Raw genomic sequence first — 18,780 nt, 5'->3', positions numbered from 1 at the left:
ATCATATATTTTTGTTATATTTCAGAATATATTTCAAAATGATAAATATAAGTGACCAACAATGCAAATATATTTCAATGTATTTGGAATATATGCCACATATATATATTTCAATATATTGTTTTTCTGTATGGGTGGAGGTGGAAAGTGTTTGGTCACCACCCACATGACCAAAGGTATCTTTTGGAAGCCATGCATGCCGGATGTGAGGACACGACTGCCAGGGATGGATAAGGCACTTCAGAAGGTTCTTCCCCATGCAGGTGCATGGCAAGAGAGAATATTAGATGTGATGTTGATGAAAACCTGTGGCCTGATGCTAGAGAGAGGCAGGATTAGCCCCTCAATTATTTGTTCGAATTACATTACATTACATTATATTACATTACATTACATGTTCGTATTTTAGTTTCTACCTTTTGTTTTCTCATTACTGTAATTCCGTAAATTACTACAGACTATTGAAGCAAACTGCTAATTTTCATTTACCTTAAAGAATTATGTTCTAAAAATGCAAATAAATCATGTGACAGAATGTCACTCTTTTCTTTGAAGAAAATATTACTTTGTATGAAGTCGCTGAAATTGTTCAAACTGTAAAGATGAAAAGTTTGTATTTTCTGTATTGGTGTTTGATGCTAGTGTTTTTACTCTCAGTGTGTTCTGAGTGACAGTGTGTGTTATCTCAGTGAGGGTTGTGCATAGTGTTTGGCTGCACTGAGCCTGTTGTGAGCCATGTGTTAAGAGTTGTGTTGCTTGGAGTGAGTTTTGCAGGTGATGTGAACTGTTTAGCTCAGGTGACTGTTGGTAGTGCAGACTGTAGTTAGAGTTTTGCACATGTAGCTCCAGTTGTGCTCACTGTCGTTTAGCAATCGAAAAAAACTGTAAAGTGTTAAAGTGGTGTGGTGTGAAAGTTTTTTATTCTCTTCTTTCTGCTGTGTTGGATTTTTTAAATAATCAACTAACATTTGTTTTTCTTGCAGGAATGACATTCCTATGCTTTTAAATGTTTCCAAACTCTTTGGGGAAAACTTGTGACTTTGTGTTTTTGTGTTTTTGTGTGTGTGTGTGTGTGTGTGTGTGTGTGTGTGTGTGTGTGTGTGTGAAACTAGATAGATTACTAGTTCTCAAACCTTGTGAAGAGTAATCACAAAAACAGAGTTTGCTTGTGCCAGTGACAGAGGGAAAAGGTTGGGGCTTTTGAACCAACTGAACCAATCATATTGAAGGTGACATGTTAGTCACGATAATCTTATTTGTTGTCTTGATTCTATAAAAACTGTTGTATCCGTGTTTTCTGGTGGGATTCTCAATGGAATTTGTCTGAGATCCTCCGGCCTTGCTTCTTGGGAGAGATTCCCTGAGAACTGCTTGGGAAGATCTCCTGGCCGTGATTAAAGCATTTAAAGGACATTTGCTGAAGTCTGTTTGTCGGTCATTCCTGCGCAGGAAGTAAGCTAGTTTAGGGGAACAAGTTAGTTAGGTGACTATTATTGAACTGGGACGTCAATCTGTAGACGAGACCCAGATAGTTAGGTTTAGGGAAAAATCTACCACACTGCTTATCTTTGTGTTGATTTTTTTGTTGTCCGGTTTGTTAATAGTATTTGTTAGTTTAGGGCCGTGTGCGATCCGTTATTTGCAGGCATGTCGGCCGAGCAAACACAGGGTTTGAGTTCACTCACGAGACGCCATGAGATTAAGGTGGCGTCTGAGGTGAGCGTCGAGGAACGTTGTTTGGCCGTTGGGGAAGTGGTGGGACACGCTAGCGTTTTGTCCGCTTCTAGAATGAACAATGCAACAGTGTTTTTTCTGGATAGTGAAGACAAGGCGAATGAGTTGGTAGAACGGGGAATTGTTATTGATGGCGAATTGATTTCAGTTCTCCCACTGTCCTTACCAGCGGAAATCATTATTCTATCTAATGTACCACCTTTTGTTAGTGATGGATTTCTAACGCAAACTTTGACACGCTATGGAAAGATGGTGTCCCCACTAAACAAGATTCCAATTAGTAGCGAGTCGCCTTTATTGAAACATATTGTTTCTTTTAGACAGTACGTATACTTGATTATTCCGGACGATGCGGATCTAGATCTGACACTGAAATTTCGAATTGACGATTTTAGCTATGCTATTTTCATCACTACTGGAAAAGTCAGATGCTTTGGATGTGGTAATAAAGGGTATTTAATTCTGACAAAAATACTGAGGGAGAGGAAGGAAAAGAAAACAGAACAGTTGAACAAAGACGAAAAACAGAACAGTGATGAAAAAATAAATAAATAGTAAATCTGTGAGTCTTTTAAATGATAAATTATTTACTGCGTCGTTTATTTTTTATTTTATTTTTGGAAGGTATTTAAGGAGAAGAAATCTTCCTTTAAATCTATACAACAATGGTGGTTTGTTGCACCTTGTTCATTATATGGCAAAGTGCAGATAAAACAATTTACGCAACAATATACTCGAAATGTCACAAAAGAATTGAATCGTTCTTTAGAAAAGCTTGAAAAAGAATTGATGGATTTACAAAAGTTTTCTCACACCTCAAGTGATAGTAATTTAAGGGAAACCCTTTTAAAGAAAAAAGCTGAACTTAAAGAGCTGTTAGAGCATTAGGCACAAGGAGCATTAGTTGTAATATTGATCAGATGGATGCACCTTCCTAATATTTATTTAGTCATGAGAAGAAAAAAAGGGCAAAAACGTTTAATCCATGCTCTGCCTTCTGAGGATGGGAATTTGTTATCAAATCCCAGACAGATGCGTGAGGTAACAATGTGGTTTTATCAGTCCCTTTATAGAAGTGAACTTGACCCGAAAAAGAGGGAATAATCTCCTTTCCTAGAGGATCTACCCAAGACCTCAGAAGAGTCCAATGAAGAACTGGGATGTGGTCTAACTCTGGGAGAGCTCTATAAGACACTCTGAGATATGGAGTCTGGGAAAGCTCCGGGTGTGGATGGGCTTCCAGTGGATTTCCTGAAAGTTTTCTGGTCGGAGATGGGAGTTGACCTGCTGGAGGTGTTCGATGACAGCTTGCTGAACCGTTGAGCCGAAGGTCAGTGGTTACTCTTCTTCCCGACAGGAGATCTCACTGAGATTAAGAACTGGAGGCAGCATCACTTCTGTGCAGTGATTATAAAATTACTTTCTAAAACTTAAGATAATAGATTGACTAAAGTAATAGGACAGGTGATCCATCTAGATCAATCTTATTGTGTACCAAACAGGTCAATCTTTGACAATATTTCTTTAATTGGAGATATTATACAGGTTTCCAAATTATTTAATATCAATTGTGCTGTGTTGTCTTCAGACCAAGAGTAAGCGTTTGATCGGGTTGAGCATGCTTATCTATGGAATGTTTTAGAAGCTTTTGGTTTTAATGAGAAGTTTTCAAACATGTGACATTGAGAGTGTTATTAAGTTTAAGTTTAATAGTGCTCTTATGTGCTTCATTCGAGGTCAGTAGAGGTATTAGACAAGGATGTTCATTATCAGGAATGTTATATTCTCTCTTTATTCAACCACTTCTACAAACAATCAGGAAGATTTACACATTTAGATGGTTTTAGGATACCACTTTGTGATGTAAAGTTTTGTATATCAGCTTATGCAGACGACCTTATAATAATTATTAATAAACAAAGTGACATATATGTTTTATCTAAATTGATAGAAGACTTTGGAAAATGGTCTTCAGCAAAAGTAAATTGTAAAAAAAGTGGGGCATTTTTATTAGGAGATTGGAATGAAGGGAAACCTATTCTTCCTGAAGGTCTGTGTTGAAATAGGTAGGGTTGCAGAGATTTTTTTTTCATTATTATAATTTTTTTTTAGGAGATGACAATATCTTACAAAAAAAAGGATGATTTATTACAAACAGTGAAAGGTCGTCTAGAAAAATGGAAGTGAATTCTACCCAACCTGTCTTATAGGGGAAGAACACTTATTGAAAATAATTTGGTCGCTTTACTCTTACGGCACAGACCGGTTTGTATTGATCCTCCAGTGAAATTGACAGCCGAGATTCAAGCGGATTTTGTTGACTTTTTTTGGGAGTATTTTATTTTTGCCCAAAGAAGAAGGGGGCCAAAGAGTGGTTCATCTCCAGAGAAGGAGTGCAGCTCTCCATGTGCGTTTTTGGAAGCCGTCGCCAGCAGATGGCCACAGTAGTTGCCTCTCGTGTTTGGGCATTCAACACGCTGAGGCAGCTTTTGTGGATAGTTCATGTTCCCATTGCGGGAATATGACTATCACAGCGCTGAGATCGAGTCTCACCTTCCTGAAGGGAGGTGCAGTCCCCTCGCCTATGCCCCGATCTAGCGTCTATTCTGCCCCGCAGAATAAACCTACTTCTGTGCATGACCTGGGTGATCTGAGGATTACTGTGAGGGCTTCCCCGCCGAGACAACCTCACGGCTCACAAGCGCTGCTGCCATTGACGTTCACTAAGGTCTTTCCCAAGACCTTATTGAACGTATTGGTCCTTCTCCTGGATGACCAACCGTTTCCTTTGGGGCTCCAGCTGATGACCAGATGTCGATTGCAGCATAGGAGGGGGAGCTTCAGTCCTCTGGAGATGAAGACCCGGCTGCGTTACCCCCTCAGGGCGTGTAGCATTGCCCGAGACCGATCCAGAATGGGCGGCTATGCTTTGCCGGGCCGCCGAGAAGGTCGGGCTTGCGTGGAACCCTCCACCACGTCGCAAACCTTCTTGGTTGGACAATTGGTTTCTCGGGGTGGGCCGTGCTGGTTCTCAGTGCACCTCCCCGGTACCTTTCTTTCCGGAAGTGCATGAGGAGCTTTTCTAGGACGTGGACGGCACCGTATAGTGCCAGAAGCCGTCCTAGTGGCTCCTCTCCCCTCACCACATTCGACGGCGGGGCAGCTAAGGGGTATGTGGATATCCCCCCAGTGGAGCTGGCTGTTGTGATGCAATTGTGTCCAGAATCCGTCTCCTCTTGGCAGGGTAATCCACGGCGAAGGCTTGCAAGGGCTGTGGACAGGCTGCTTCCGCCCTCCATGCCATCGCGCTCTTGCAAGTCCACCAGGCCCGGGTGCTCATGGACGAGGGTGGTTCTGACTCAGAGCTTTAATTAATTAATTAAATTCAAATGATTTCTTAAAAGTTGTTCTGATAAAAAAATATATATATATATATATATATATATATATATATATGTTTCAGGCACACACAGACATCAAGAATCAGTGTATGAATCTCAACAATGGTGACATAAAGAATATTCAATTAGGAAAAGTAAATTACTAAGACAATTCAGATCATAATTTATTCATACTGCAATGCATGATGGGAGCCATGAATGATATTTGATTAGTGGCACCCAGAATGCACTGCAACATTGTCACCATTGTTGAGATTCACAGGCTGATTATTGATGTCAGTGTGTCCAAATAAAACACTTTTTCAAAGTCTTTTGATCAGAACAACTTTTAAGAAATATTTTTGATTATATTGAAAATGCTGATAATAGTATAGTGTAGAATCACAGGCTGCTGTAATCAACAAGGTAAACGTAACTCTATAAATGAGTTTTGTGATTCAGGTCAAATGATGATTATGTCAAAACATAACCAACACAACCTGATCAACTTTTCGTGTTGTTCATCTGGCTGGTATAACTCAGTTACAGCAACCAAACTAAATCTAACGTTAGTAGATTGAGGAGCCCAACTAAAGCAAACACTGATCACCATAATGGCAACTTAAAAAAAATAGATTTTCTCCTTCGGTAATTCTGCTTGTTAACATCAGGTGTCTTCAATAATGTTCAATCATCACTCAATCAATCACTAAATTATCTCATTAACTTTAACACTATTGAGTCTGGAGCCAAATAAACTCCCAGGAGAGTTCATTTAACACTGGAGTTTTTGCTGTGTGAGTTCATGGGTGGAATAAACATATGGCAGGACTTTTACTTTCTGACCCCTGGACTTTCCACCTCTGCTTGCAACCATATGCGTCTATAAACTAACCATAAAGATCTGTGTATTATTCCTGTGAATAATGTGAAAAAAAATATGAAATAAAGTGACTAAAAGGATTTAGAAAATTTGAGAGCGGATCACAGCTCTATCTGTTAGTATCTTTCTTTTTTTTTTTTTTTTAAATAAACATCAGTAAATTTATTCTCATTTTTTTTATTTTTGTCTATTTAAATTCTATTTACAAACTCGCCACAATAATGGTCAATAACTGTAATTTGTTGAAAGCTAATCGTTTTCTGAAAAAGATGACACCTTGCACATTAAGATAGCACATTGTTTTAGAATTGTACAGTTAAAAAATCTAAATATGTGAAAACCACCTATTTTAGCTTCAGGTTTTAAAGGGTTAAAACCATATGGAAACTGAAAAAACATGATTAATAACAGCTTGAGCACAAGATGTTCATGAACAAATCTGTAATGATGTAACTGCACATTTCACAGTCTTTTCCCCCTAGTTTATAACCTTGAAACACAAACACACTCACACATCTGTTCAATTCTACAGATCCACAAGCATTCAGACAAAACACAATCCAACATAGGAAACATCAGAGTACATTACCAGCTGAGGTCGTCTCTGGTGTGACTGTTGTATCGGGGCTGATGATGTTAGTAGCAGCTGAAAAATAATGACTAATAGTTAATACCAATAAATCAACAAACACAAATAATACCAAGAGCTCATGAACACATAATTACCTGCACAGTATGCTGAATAGCTAACAGTTGTTCTAACCAGCTCATAGACATAATAATTGCCTGGACAGGCTTTGACTTTAATGGGACCCGTAATAGTAGCAGTTACTCCTATCATTACTGCAGACATCTCGAGTGACGACTCCATCTGTTACTGTTGGGTGTCCACCACGTATCCACAGTGCAACATCAGTGCCACAGCTGTACTTAACAACACATGTGTCTGGGATAAGAGCGCTCATGCTGTTAATGAAGAGACGATACCAGCCTCTCCAGGAGACAGACCTGTCACACTTTATGACTGAAGCATGTGTATTATTGATGGATCTCCATGTATCGTTCAGTACAGTGTAGTTGTAGCAGGGGTCTGATAGATTATCTGTTATGAAACTATATTAAGAAATCATTACGTTATTGTTAATAAAATGTCATTGTTATAAAATCTATTCAGAAGTGCAGCTTTAGTCATTACTATCTATTTTAATTTCCAATTAACAAAATATTACTTCATAAAGGGGAAGCAGAACTGCTTGAGTTACACAGCACAAGTGAACATTATAGCAGTGAAATTTCAGCACAAAATACCCCACAGTTAATTTATTATAACCATTTGAAAATGTCATTTTTGGGGCCTGTTTTAAAAAGAGCTGTTTTGTGTGTACCACTTTAAATGTAAATGAGCTGCATATCCCCGCCCTGCTGCTGGACCCAGATGATGAAGAGAGTCTGGCACAGAATAAACACGAATGAGAATGGACTAAAAACGTCTCGGAATGGTTATTTGATACATTTATGTACTTACAAAGTTTTAATCGCGTCCCCTTTGCCATTATGGATGTGCAACACACACACACACACACACACACACACGAACTGTGATAACGTTCGCGCAATTTTTTGAAACTACACACACACACACTACTGTGATAACGTTTGCTAAGTACAAACGATTTATTTATTTATTTCTTAAGGGGAGGGAGATAGACGTTTATATAGCCTACTGTCTATGGAGATAGAGCAGACCTTAATTTATTTACATTTGTAAATGCTGCATAAAAATGCCTACAAAACTGTCTGACGTTGTTTGTTGAGACATCCTATGACGACGACAATAAATAGCTTTAGACGCATTTGTTGTTGAACTGGCTGACATCGATTGAAATGACTATTTGCTCAAAAATCATAAAATACACTTACTTCTTCTGGAGGTGACGTTGGATCACGAACTGTAGGCAACGATCCACACTTGAGGATTAACTTTGACCCTCGTTCACTAAACAGTCAGTCAGAAAATGAATCTCGTATTTAGGAAGTTTAAGTGGTGCCTTTTCTTCATAAATAAAATCCATCCGCTGCGTTTTCGGTGGCTCTGATGTCAGTGAAGATTAGTATGTCCATTCTTACATCCCACAACAGAACACCTACACTTCTCACGGTGCGTGTCCACTACAGCGGCAAAAGTCCGCTCAGTGCCGCTGGCAACGCTGTAACGTCTCCGCTTTGGGGTTTTTATCTAAGTTTTTTTTCAACACACGGACAGTATAATCATCAGCGATGCACGCGATTACATTTATAAATAGACAAGCTTTGTTTCCAAATGCACCAAGCAAAGATATCCTTTCAGTTTTATAAACTTTTAGAAACCCAGCCAATATAATCACAATGAACACATCCAAAATAGAATCTTTAACATTGTTGTGAACTTAGAATCGAAAGACCAGGAGACTTGGTTGTTTCTTCAGCAGGATTCTTTATTGAGAACACAAGCTGTCGTTAGCTGCAGTCACCAAGTCTGACGTGAATGTTCTCTTACAGTTTATATACATTTAGGGGCAGGAACCGAAAAAGACAGGTTTAGGAACCGGTTTTAGACAGAGCATTGCCCACCCTAATCCACTCAGCATATCTATTCAAACACTGAGACCCGATTACAGGACTGGCTGGACTTTCTTGCTAAAACACAAACTCCAAGAGTTTCAGTAAAACAGGACTGACCAGAGTCGTTTGCTAGAAAACTCTGATAATCATAATTTATACCTAACCTTAACATGCTAAATTCAATGTAAACCTAAATTAAACATTTTAATAAATCTGGATTCCCACACTTGCCCCTTTGAGAGTCTAAAAAAACTCTCACAAAATACAAATTTATACACTTAAAAGTTAATTCTTGTAACTTGTGTAAGTTACAGGCACATAGCAAGTTCTGTGTTGTTCATCTGTAATTGCATGCTGACACAGAAACAAAACATGCAATTAGGGTCCGTGAAGTTCTTACGGGTAATATTCTTTTATGGTTGGACCAGTCATTTTCTCGTGCGAGGCGTGAGTCATTTGTTGAATGAAACACTTGATACTGTGGAAGCATATGTAGAATGCCAGTAGGAGAAATAACAGCAGCATTGCTATTTCTTTAATCCACAGCCAGGGTTTACCTATCAAGTTTCCGAACCATGAAGAATTGTCTTCAGTCATCTGGTGTAATTTTGTTGAAAAATCAAGAATGTCTTGTTGGATTTTGTTCAAATTCTCTGTTGGATCCATTAACCGGGTGCATCACTCAGGTACACCATACGAAAGGATTAATGTTCCAAGAGTCCTTGACCACCACGTTTGAACACAAGTGAGTCCTGGAATGCAGCCATCTTTGTTGATAGAAGGAGCGGAATTTTGTAGCTGTGGAGAGCTTGGGGTGGAGTGTGTATTTTCTCTGATAGCTGGTAGAACATAAACCAGGGTGCACCTGCCGTTGAATTGACTGGGTAGGATGCTGTAGACAGAGATAGGGGGTGCAACCCATGGGATTCCGGCTCCTACTGAAGGTGCATGTGGCATGCAAACGTTCTTTCCAGCAAACAAGGACATATTCATCAGCTCTTAGAAGATGTTTCTGGGGTCCACACTTTGTGCGATGTCCATGATGGTTAGTAGTAGTACGACAATCTTGATCATGATGAGGGATGACTGAAGTTCCCGTAGGTGAGTCTGCGTTGTGTATTTTTTTTTTCTTCTGTGTTGGTTGTAGTCTCTGCAGTTGGTCTAGTTGTTTTCTGGAGGTTGGGTCTTCATATGCAGGTGTGTAGGTCAGTGCATGTGGTTAAAAACAAACAAACAAAGAACAACTGCAACAGACCAGTATTCATTGTAAAGACTACAAACATTAGGGTTGTATCCTCGGTTTAGTCTAAGTCTGCTAATTGTGGTTCCTTCTTTCCCTATTTCTTAATTCATGAGACACCTAAAAAGGAACAGTGAGGTGAGGATGGACTACATGGGGAAAAGCCTATGAGGTTGTCTTCACCCTGGATTGGCCCCCGACGCCTGTTGCGTCAGTTCTTTCCAGGGCCCTCACTGAACCGTGTACTATTCTGTCCCTGTTTTGTGTACACACTGTACAGTGTGTGAGAAAATTGGCACATTTTCATTCTCCAGTGAAACATCAGTCTTAATAGACATCATATAGAGCATGGAGGTCTGATTGTAGTGTTCTGCAGTGTAACATTTATGGCTGTGAGTTTTCTGAATGTCCCCCAAACAAAGGCTGTGACAGTCACTTTCCTTTTGTTCTATTAAACAAAAAAATAAGTCTTTCATCTTTGTTGTGAGTTACTGGGGAAATTAAGCACTCACAGCCTAAATGGTTAACACTGTATCACGTTGCCCCACGAGTTTAACGGGGAGGGGAGGGGCTGCTTCAGAATATCAAGCAGGCTAAGCAGAAGCTGAGTAACCTTATTTACATCTTTAAAATTATTTTTGCCTTTCCTACACTCATTTCCAAAATGTCCGTGCTTGCCACAGTAAGAACAACTGGCTTCTCTAGGACTTTTGCGTTTCTTTGACTTCTCTGAGTTGACCTTAACAGAAACTGCTGCAATTCTTACTCTCTCTTTGACATCAGAGTCTCTTTCCCAAATAGCTAAACTTTCTAGGTTACTTCTGAGAGTTCTTTTAGGCCACGTAATATCTAGGAATGGCAAGGCTGTTCTGTACTCAGCTACAAGACTATCTGCCCAAATTCGGATTAGAGCTCCTTTGTCAGCTAACACACTTTCGGAATCATTCACTATTCCACTGTACGTTACCGCTACCTGACAGAACCTCTCTGTATATTCACTCACAGTTTCTTCTTTCTTTTGTACACAGCTAGTAACTTTTGACCAATCGATTTTCGGTCCTAAGATATTCTTTAGGATTTTCAAAACACCTTCTCTCAAATCGCCTTTACTGACATGTTGCAGTTCGGAAGTAACAGCACTTTCAAAATCATTGAATTCTGACTCAGTCAAGATCTGTGACATCAGCTGTGTGACTTCCGGCAACGACATGTCGTGAAGGTGCATTTTACTGAACAATGCTCTCCTAAACTCAGAAAAATTTCTTTGCACGGATGGCAAACTTTCAGCAATTCTCTCAATATCTTTCGGACGTAAAGATGTTTTGACTGCTTGTGGCTGCAATATGGGGGTTGCAAATGGAACTGTATCAACACCTTTTCCCTGAGGCTTTTGTCTAGCTACGCACTCTTCAACTGCATTTACATCTGCATTGACATTGTCTTCTATACTATCAAAAGACTGTAAATCAGGATAGCTTTCATCTGACTGTTGGTTTTCTGAGTCACATTTGGTTGAGGCCTTGAGGCCCACCGTTTTCGTGAAACAGGACACTTGAGTAAGCAATTGTTTGTTCTGTTCTTTCAACTTATCTATACAATGAGCTTGTTCTTGTACAATGGATAAGCTAAATTCTCGGTGACAGAAGATAATACCTTTCATATTTTTCTTCCTGATACATGCACCCAACACTTTCTTGCAATCTTCAATTGACCACACTTTCTCTGGATCAATGCCAAATTTATTTGTTAAATTCAATCTGACTGGCTCAGTCACGATGGAGTCCATGTGCTCTGATAACAAAGACTTGAATTCACTATCTGTCCAAAATGGTGTAATCTGTCTAGTACTTTTCCTAAACATTTTGTGAATTTCTGTTCCCACAAAACATTAAAACTTCTCTCTACTGTCTACAATAGAGGGTACACTTGTTAACACAGCTTAACTATTGTTAACTTTCCAAATGACCAACACTTCACACTTAACCTCCCTGTCTACAAAAAAACAGAGGATAAACAAAAATAACTAGCACGTAAAGCTAATTCTTCTCTGCCTAAAGCAAAGGGTACACAATATTAACCTGTAATGTTAATCTTCCCTGACGGGCAGAGGGTATCTTTCATCTCTAAACAAAACTTTTTTTAGAGGATAACTTAGTTAACAAAACCCTGCAGCTGTCTGTTAACTCTTCTCTGAACGGCGCAGAGGAAAAAAAAAACACATATACTGGTCTGTAGCGGTTCTTTGAATGAAGTGAAACTCACCAACCCTTGGTAGTAAAGGAAGATTCTGTAATTCAGTCAGGCTTTGAGATGTTTGAGCTTGAAGTTTCAATCTGGAGGAAGCTGGAAAGATTCAGTCTGGTAATCTTTGTTTAGCTGGAAGTTTCGCTCTGGATTTCAAAAGATGCAGTCTGGAAAGCAGATCTTTTGTTGAGCTTGCTGTTTCAATCTGGATTCAGGTCTTTGAGCTTGAAGTTCTTTGAGTTTCCTTTTTCTCCATCTGGGTTCACGGCACCAAGTTGTTGTGAACTTAGAATTGAAAGACCAGGAGACTTGGTTGTTTCTTCAGCAGGATTCTTTATTGAGAACACGAGCTGTCGTTAGCTGCAGTCACCAAGTCTGACGTGAATGTTCTCTTATACAGTTTATATACATTTAGGGGCAGGAACCAAAAAGACAGGTTTAGGAACCGGTTCTAGACTGAGAGTGCTGACCACCCTAACCCACTCAGCATATCTATTCAAACACTGAGACCCGAGTACAGGACTGGCTGGACTTTCTTGCTAAAACACAAACTCCAAGAGTTTCAGTAAAACAGGACTGACCAGAGTCTTTTGCTAGAAAACTCTGATAATCATAATTTATACCTAACCTTAACATGCTAAATTCAATGTAAACCTAAATTAAACATTTTAATAAATCTGGATTCCTTCACTTGCCCCTTTGAGAGTCTAAAGCGTCTAATTTGTAAACAAAATGATTTCCGCACTAAATCCAGCATAAACTCCGGGACAATTTGCATATGTTTAAACTCTCAAGACAGACGTCACATCCCGAACCTCACAGCAATTGGCTGTCGACCGCGTTTTTCGCTTGATATTTGCATAAAGTCGAGAACTGCCCAACCTTTTGACGCTCTCGGTCGCTCTCAGCGCTTTCTCGGTCCGCTGTCAATCCCAAAATGCACTGCGCGAGCGTGAAGCTCGACTTCCATAAGAAAGAATTGAAAACGCTCGCTCCGCTCCGCTCGCACCGTGCCAGTGGACACGCACCGTAAGCGCGTTACGCGCGAATGATTTTATTAGTGCTTTTTGTGCATTCACGCGTTTGACGCGAATTCGTGTCTGCCGCCCGAGTTGAAAAATCTGAACTTCTGCGTCAATTCGCGCCGCGTTAACCAATCAGGAGCCTGCTTGCTGCATCACGTGGTGAACTGACAGTTTAAAATGTTATTTTATGTTTGGCCTCAATACATTATTTTGTAATATGACTAAAATGCACAACAAAGCAAATCTTTCACATAAAAACTTGATTTCAATATGAGAAATACTCATTTTTTATTGAATGCTATTTATTCCATATTTATTCTGGATTATATGAAACTTTATTAATCTAATGTAAAGACAACAAACACAATTTAGTGTATAAAAAAAAAAATCACAGGACAGGTTTCACTTTTGGAGGCTGGCTCCATTTATTATCAAAACAAAAATAAATGACAGATTAGGTGGGTGCGGGCGAGGGTGAACCTCGCGCCGGGCTGTACAGCGCGGGCTCGTCAGGCAGCGACCACCACTCGAGGCCGAGGCTTATATGGCCTACGCTGTCCTCGTCAGCGTCCTCACCGTTAGGTCCACCAAACCTACCTCCTGGAGCAAATTTTGAAACTCCTGAAACCCTCCGGAGGGTTTGGTGGACCCGAGTACAGCGACGATGTCCCCTACGCTGCTGTTTCTGCTCTCCAGAGCATGTACGAGCGGTGACTCTCTCGATTAATGCTAATGCTAATGCTCGATAAACATCTAAAAAAAGATGACCGCCAACAGGTTTCGAAACTTTCGCCTCTGACGCGCGTAAATTTCGATTCAAACTTTTGATTTTACGCGCGTCAATTTCGCTCTTGACACGCGAATGCACACAAAGTGGTCAAGCGTATAACTAGATGCGGCAGGCGCGAATTTGACGTGCTGTTCGCGTCCGGTGTGAACGCACAGTTATGGTGCGTTCACACCGGACGCGAACAGCGCGAGTGATTTCAATGTTAAGTCAATGCAAAGACGCGTTACGCGCGTAAAAAATTCCTGCGGCGCGAATGAGGCGTTTAGCGCGACGCGGTAGACGCGAATTCGCCTCATTCGCGTGTCAAGTTCGCCCGAATGACGCGAATTGAGCGTCTGGCTCGTTAAGCGCGAATGATTTTATTAGTGCTATTTTTGCATTCACGCGTTTGACGCGAATTCGCGTCTGCCGCCCGAGTTGAAAAATCTGAACTTCTGCATCAATTCGCGCCGCGTTAACCAATAAGGAGCCTGCTTGCATGCTGCTGTCACGTGGTGAAGTGACAGTTTATAATGTTATTTTATGTTTGGCCTCAATATTTTGACTAAAATGCACAACAAAGCAAATCTTTCACATAAAAAAACTCGATTTCAATATGAGAGATACTCATTTGTATTGAATGCTATTTATTCTATATTCTAGATTATATGAAACTTTATTAATCTAATGTAAAGACAACAAACACAATATAAAAACTTTTCAAAATATCACAGGACAGGTTTCACTTTTGGAGGCTGGCTCCATTTATTATCAAAACAAAAATAAATGACTGTACAGCGCGGGCTCGTCATGCAGAGACCACTCGAGGCCGAGGCTTTATACAGCCTACGCTGTCCTCGTCAGCGTCCTCACCGTTAGGTCCACCAAACCTACCTCCTGGAGCAAATTGTGAAACTCCTGAAACCCTCCGGAGGGTTTGGTGGACGCGAGTACTGCGACGATGTCCCCTACTCTGCTGTCTCTGCTCTCCAGAGCATGTACGAGCGGTGACTCTCTCGATTAATGCTAATGCTAATGCTCGATAAACATCTAAAAAAGATGGCCGCCAACAGGTTTCGAAACTTTCGCCCCCGGACTTCGCCTTTGACGCGCGTAAATTTCACTTCAAACTTTTGATTTTACACGCGTCAATTTCGCTCTTGACGCGCGAATGCACACAAAGTGGTCACGCGTATAACTAGACGCGGCAGGCGCGAATTTTGACGCAGATTCGCGTTTGGTGTGAACACAGCATTAGGAGACATTACCAGCTGTCGTTGAAACAATGGAGGATGCAGATCACCGAGGGCGGGGTCTATGCCAAAACCAGATGTCAATCAAATCACGTCGGTGGGGCTTAGCTCATTTCTACGTCACAGTGAGAGAAATCTAGAACAGGGTGTTCTGAGACAGTGCTTATGATTTATTGAGATAGTAAAAAAACTACTGGGTGGATTTTTATAATTCTAGGGTGGTTTTGCTCACACACTGCCAACACACATTTATGTTCAAACACCATGTAAAAGTGAATTTTGCATAATAGGTGCCCTTTAATACCGGTCCAGATTAATTTATACACTGTCAGCAGACATGAGCTGAGGAAAACTGGACATTTCAGCACAATACATTACTAACGCCGGTTGTCTCTTGTGTGACAGTTATAGAGGCCAAGAGATCTGAGATAAAAATTATAATGAATACAAATGAATCAACAACTTACGAAAGATGCAATATTTTAACCAGAACATTCTAGGTGAACTCTATTAAACTCTCATTAATAATGTCACAGCTCAGTCATCTCAATGAAAGAAGTGTGTGTTACATATTAAGAGGGATTCATTTTGAGTGGCTGCTCTCCGAAGATCATCAAACACACATCATTAGATCAATGAAGGCCCAATCTTATAAAGTCTTATTTAGTATGTACTGTGTTGAGCTTAGGGAGGATTTAAACATGATGAAATGTTTTAATCAGATTGGAAACACACAATAAAATTAGCCCAAATACTTCTTAAACAAACACGTGGACCTACATGTGTTATTATCACAAAAATAAATAAATGAGCAAAAATCACTGCTTATTGACTTACACAGCATAACAGAGATGATAGTCTGTGCTCTTATAAAACCTGTCATGAAATACAAAGTAAAAAAAAAAATCAATAAAAACTAATGAAAATGTATTTGATTGAATTGAAATTTTGAGTTTGAGAAAAGTACATTCATCATCTGTCATAAATGCTTTTGCAGCAGTGAAAAGCACTTTTATAATATACTCACCTTTATGAAGAGAGGAAGCCATTTTCAGTTTGGTCACACCGGTGTATTTCTCTTTATATAAAAACAGTTCAGATGATGAGTTTCCTTTACAGTTTAGAGAGAGAGAGAAAACAAACAAATGACCCGAGATAATTATGCATGACTTTAGTTTGTTGAATGACTTTGCGTGATTTTAGTCAAACACACATGGAAATCCCACTGTATTTGTGAGTTTACAGTACATGTTGCAACAGTCATAAATGAGGAGAGTCTGTAATGATTTAGAGACACACGATGGCGCCATTAAGCTACTCTATCTTACTTTTATTTGTGAAAAGAAAGAGAGAATGAAGAGGTTTGGGTGTGTTTATTGCAGGGCCATCGCTAGACTCTTTTTACAGGGAATGAGTCCCAGTGAAATACAGTAAAATATTGCTGATATAAATTCTTGGTTGATGGTGGAGATTAAATTATACCGTCCTGCTCATCATTCACTGATATTTCAACTATCACGTAATGTGTGTTTTCTGTCAGAACTAGCCATTCACGAATAAATCACTATTGGTCTAATTGGGGCCGTTTACACAACACTGTTTTCAACAAAAACTGATTTCAAAATTGTATGCCTTTTGGGTACTGATAACAAACTTTTGAAAACAGGTTTCAAAGAGCAAGTTTTTGAAAACGATAACGTTATCGTCTCCATGACAGTAAACTTAAAAATGTGAATCTGTGAAAACATTGACAGCATGCACACGCGTATTACGTGTTTAGTGTAGTCAAATAAAGCATATCTGTGCCCAGTGTGAATAGTTTCATATGAACCTATTGTTTCTATATTGTAAAAATCTTATTTGCAGCAAATACTAGGAGGGGCTTGAAAAGGCCCAGAGTCTAACTCTTCGCCTATGATCCTAGTTGGGATATTATTTGAACTGTTTATGATTTGAGTGTGAATTTCACTTATTCAAAATGAATAGTTGTATCGTTCAGCACAGTCACTGTAAAAATGAATATGCTATATCTAATCAATAAGATTGTGGCAACAGATTACAAGCAATATTATTAATTCAATTTAACAAATTAGAATTGAGTAATAATGAATCAAATTAATTCCTCAAAAGTTAACCATTTAAAATGAGTAAAATTTACAACAATTTTTTTTAAACAAAAATATCTGAATAACAGACAGACGTCAAAGATGAATTAAGAACTCTTTATTTTTTATTGCCAACATTGAAGACACCTGATATTAACAAGCAGAATCACTGAAGGATAAAACCGTAATTTTAAGTCATCATTATGTTGATCAGTGTTTGTTTTAGTTGGGCTCTTGACCCTTAAATCATTAACTTTAGATTTTGTTTGGCTGCTGTACCTGAGTTATACAGCCAGATGAACAAATAGAAAAGGTGATCTGATGGTGTTGGTTGTGTTTTAACATAATCATTATTTCTCAATCATTCATGAACTCATATAGAGCCCAATTTCTGAGTTAGGTTTACTTTATTAATTATAGCAGCACTGTCCTTGTACAGCATAATATTTTTAGCCTTTTCAATGAATTTTTTTTTTTAATTGATTTGATTATTTGGATTTCATTGAAAAGGATAAAATATTATGATTAGGATGAGACGCCATCAAATATCCCGCAGATGTGGTGTTTGTGGTGAAGGATAAGCCTCATCCAGTGTACAGAAGAGACGGATCATTTATTCTGCAAAAATTACACTCAAAGAGGTAAGATGGGCTCCTATTTTAAGAGTTTGCTTACAAACTCTTTTTTTCCCTGTCTGTACTTTTCTAATCCTGTTCTTCTCTACTTTCTCAGGCACTTTGTGGTTGCACAGTTAACGTTCCAACACTGGATAATCGCACTGTTAACTTAACAACTCAAGACATTGTCCGTCCCAGGATGAAACGGCGTGTCACCGGGGAGGGTCTTCCTCTTCCGAAATCCCCAAATCGTCGTGGGGACTTGATTGTCGAGTATGAGGTCAAGTTTCCCGAAAGATTAAGCCAGAGTGCCAAGGACACTATCGCAAATGTTTTGCCGGCTTCTTGAGCCATGTATACTGCAATGCTGGAGACATTGCCATTGGGAATTTTTGGTTTCATAGTATTTAAAGGATGAATATGAGGGGCTGCTGAAATTGTCGAACTGTTATTCTGTAATGTACTGCCAGTGAGAGACTATCTGACCAAAAACATTGCTGGACTAGACTGGTTTATGTGTTTGTCATGTACATTTTTAGCTTCCTAAATTTTTAGTTTCCCCCCATTTTAGTTTCCTTTGGGTCAAGTCCAGCAGAAAGTCTCCAGCTGCGAACACTTGGACAGCGTTTTGTTGTCAACTACACACATCTAACACATCTAAGTTTACTTATTCCAAAGATGGACAGTAGAGCATGTTGTGATGTTGCGGGGCTACAATAATATAGTTTCTTATCAGCAGCCTGATCCTTTGGACACCTCAGGGAAGTCTTTCTGTGAAAGTAGCTTGTACTTTTTCTGCTAATACGGACTAATACGGTTCTGCTGATGCCACTAACAGTCATTTCCAATATAGTGGTGGCTCAAAGTGATGCTTGGATCCTCTCTCTTCTAAGTATGTGAAACAACACTTGATGCAGATGTTATATGGT

At 39.4% G+C, this 18,780-nt stretch overlaps 1 pseudogene across 1 annotated transcript in view; it reads left to right on the top strand.

Moving 5' to 3' along the window:
* The window catches only part of LOC308687966 (dnaJ homolog subfamily B member 1-like), a 57,827-nt pseudogene extending 39,627 nt beyond the window's left edge, over positions 1-18,200 (top strand). Inside the window, exon 2 of the transcript in view lies at positions 17,967-18,200. The product of the transcript in view is annotated as a dnaJ homolog subfamily B member 1-like (transcript). The remainder of the gene's footprint in view (positions 1-17,966) is intronic.
* Positions 18,201-18,780: the final 580 nt, after the last annotated feature.

Source organism: Scardinius erythrophthalmus (genome assembly GCF_964197995.2).
Source record: "Scardinius erythrophthalmus genome assembly, chromosome: 3".
Taxonomy (NCBI): Eukaryota; Metazoa; Chordata; class Actinopteri; order Cypriniformes; family Leuciscidae; genus Scardinius; species Scardinius erythrophthalmus.
This window is presented reverse-complemented; position numbering and strand designations above follow the sequence as displayed.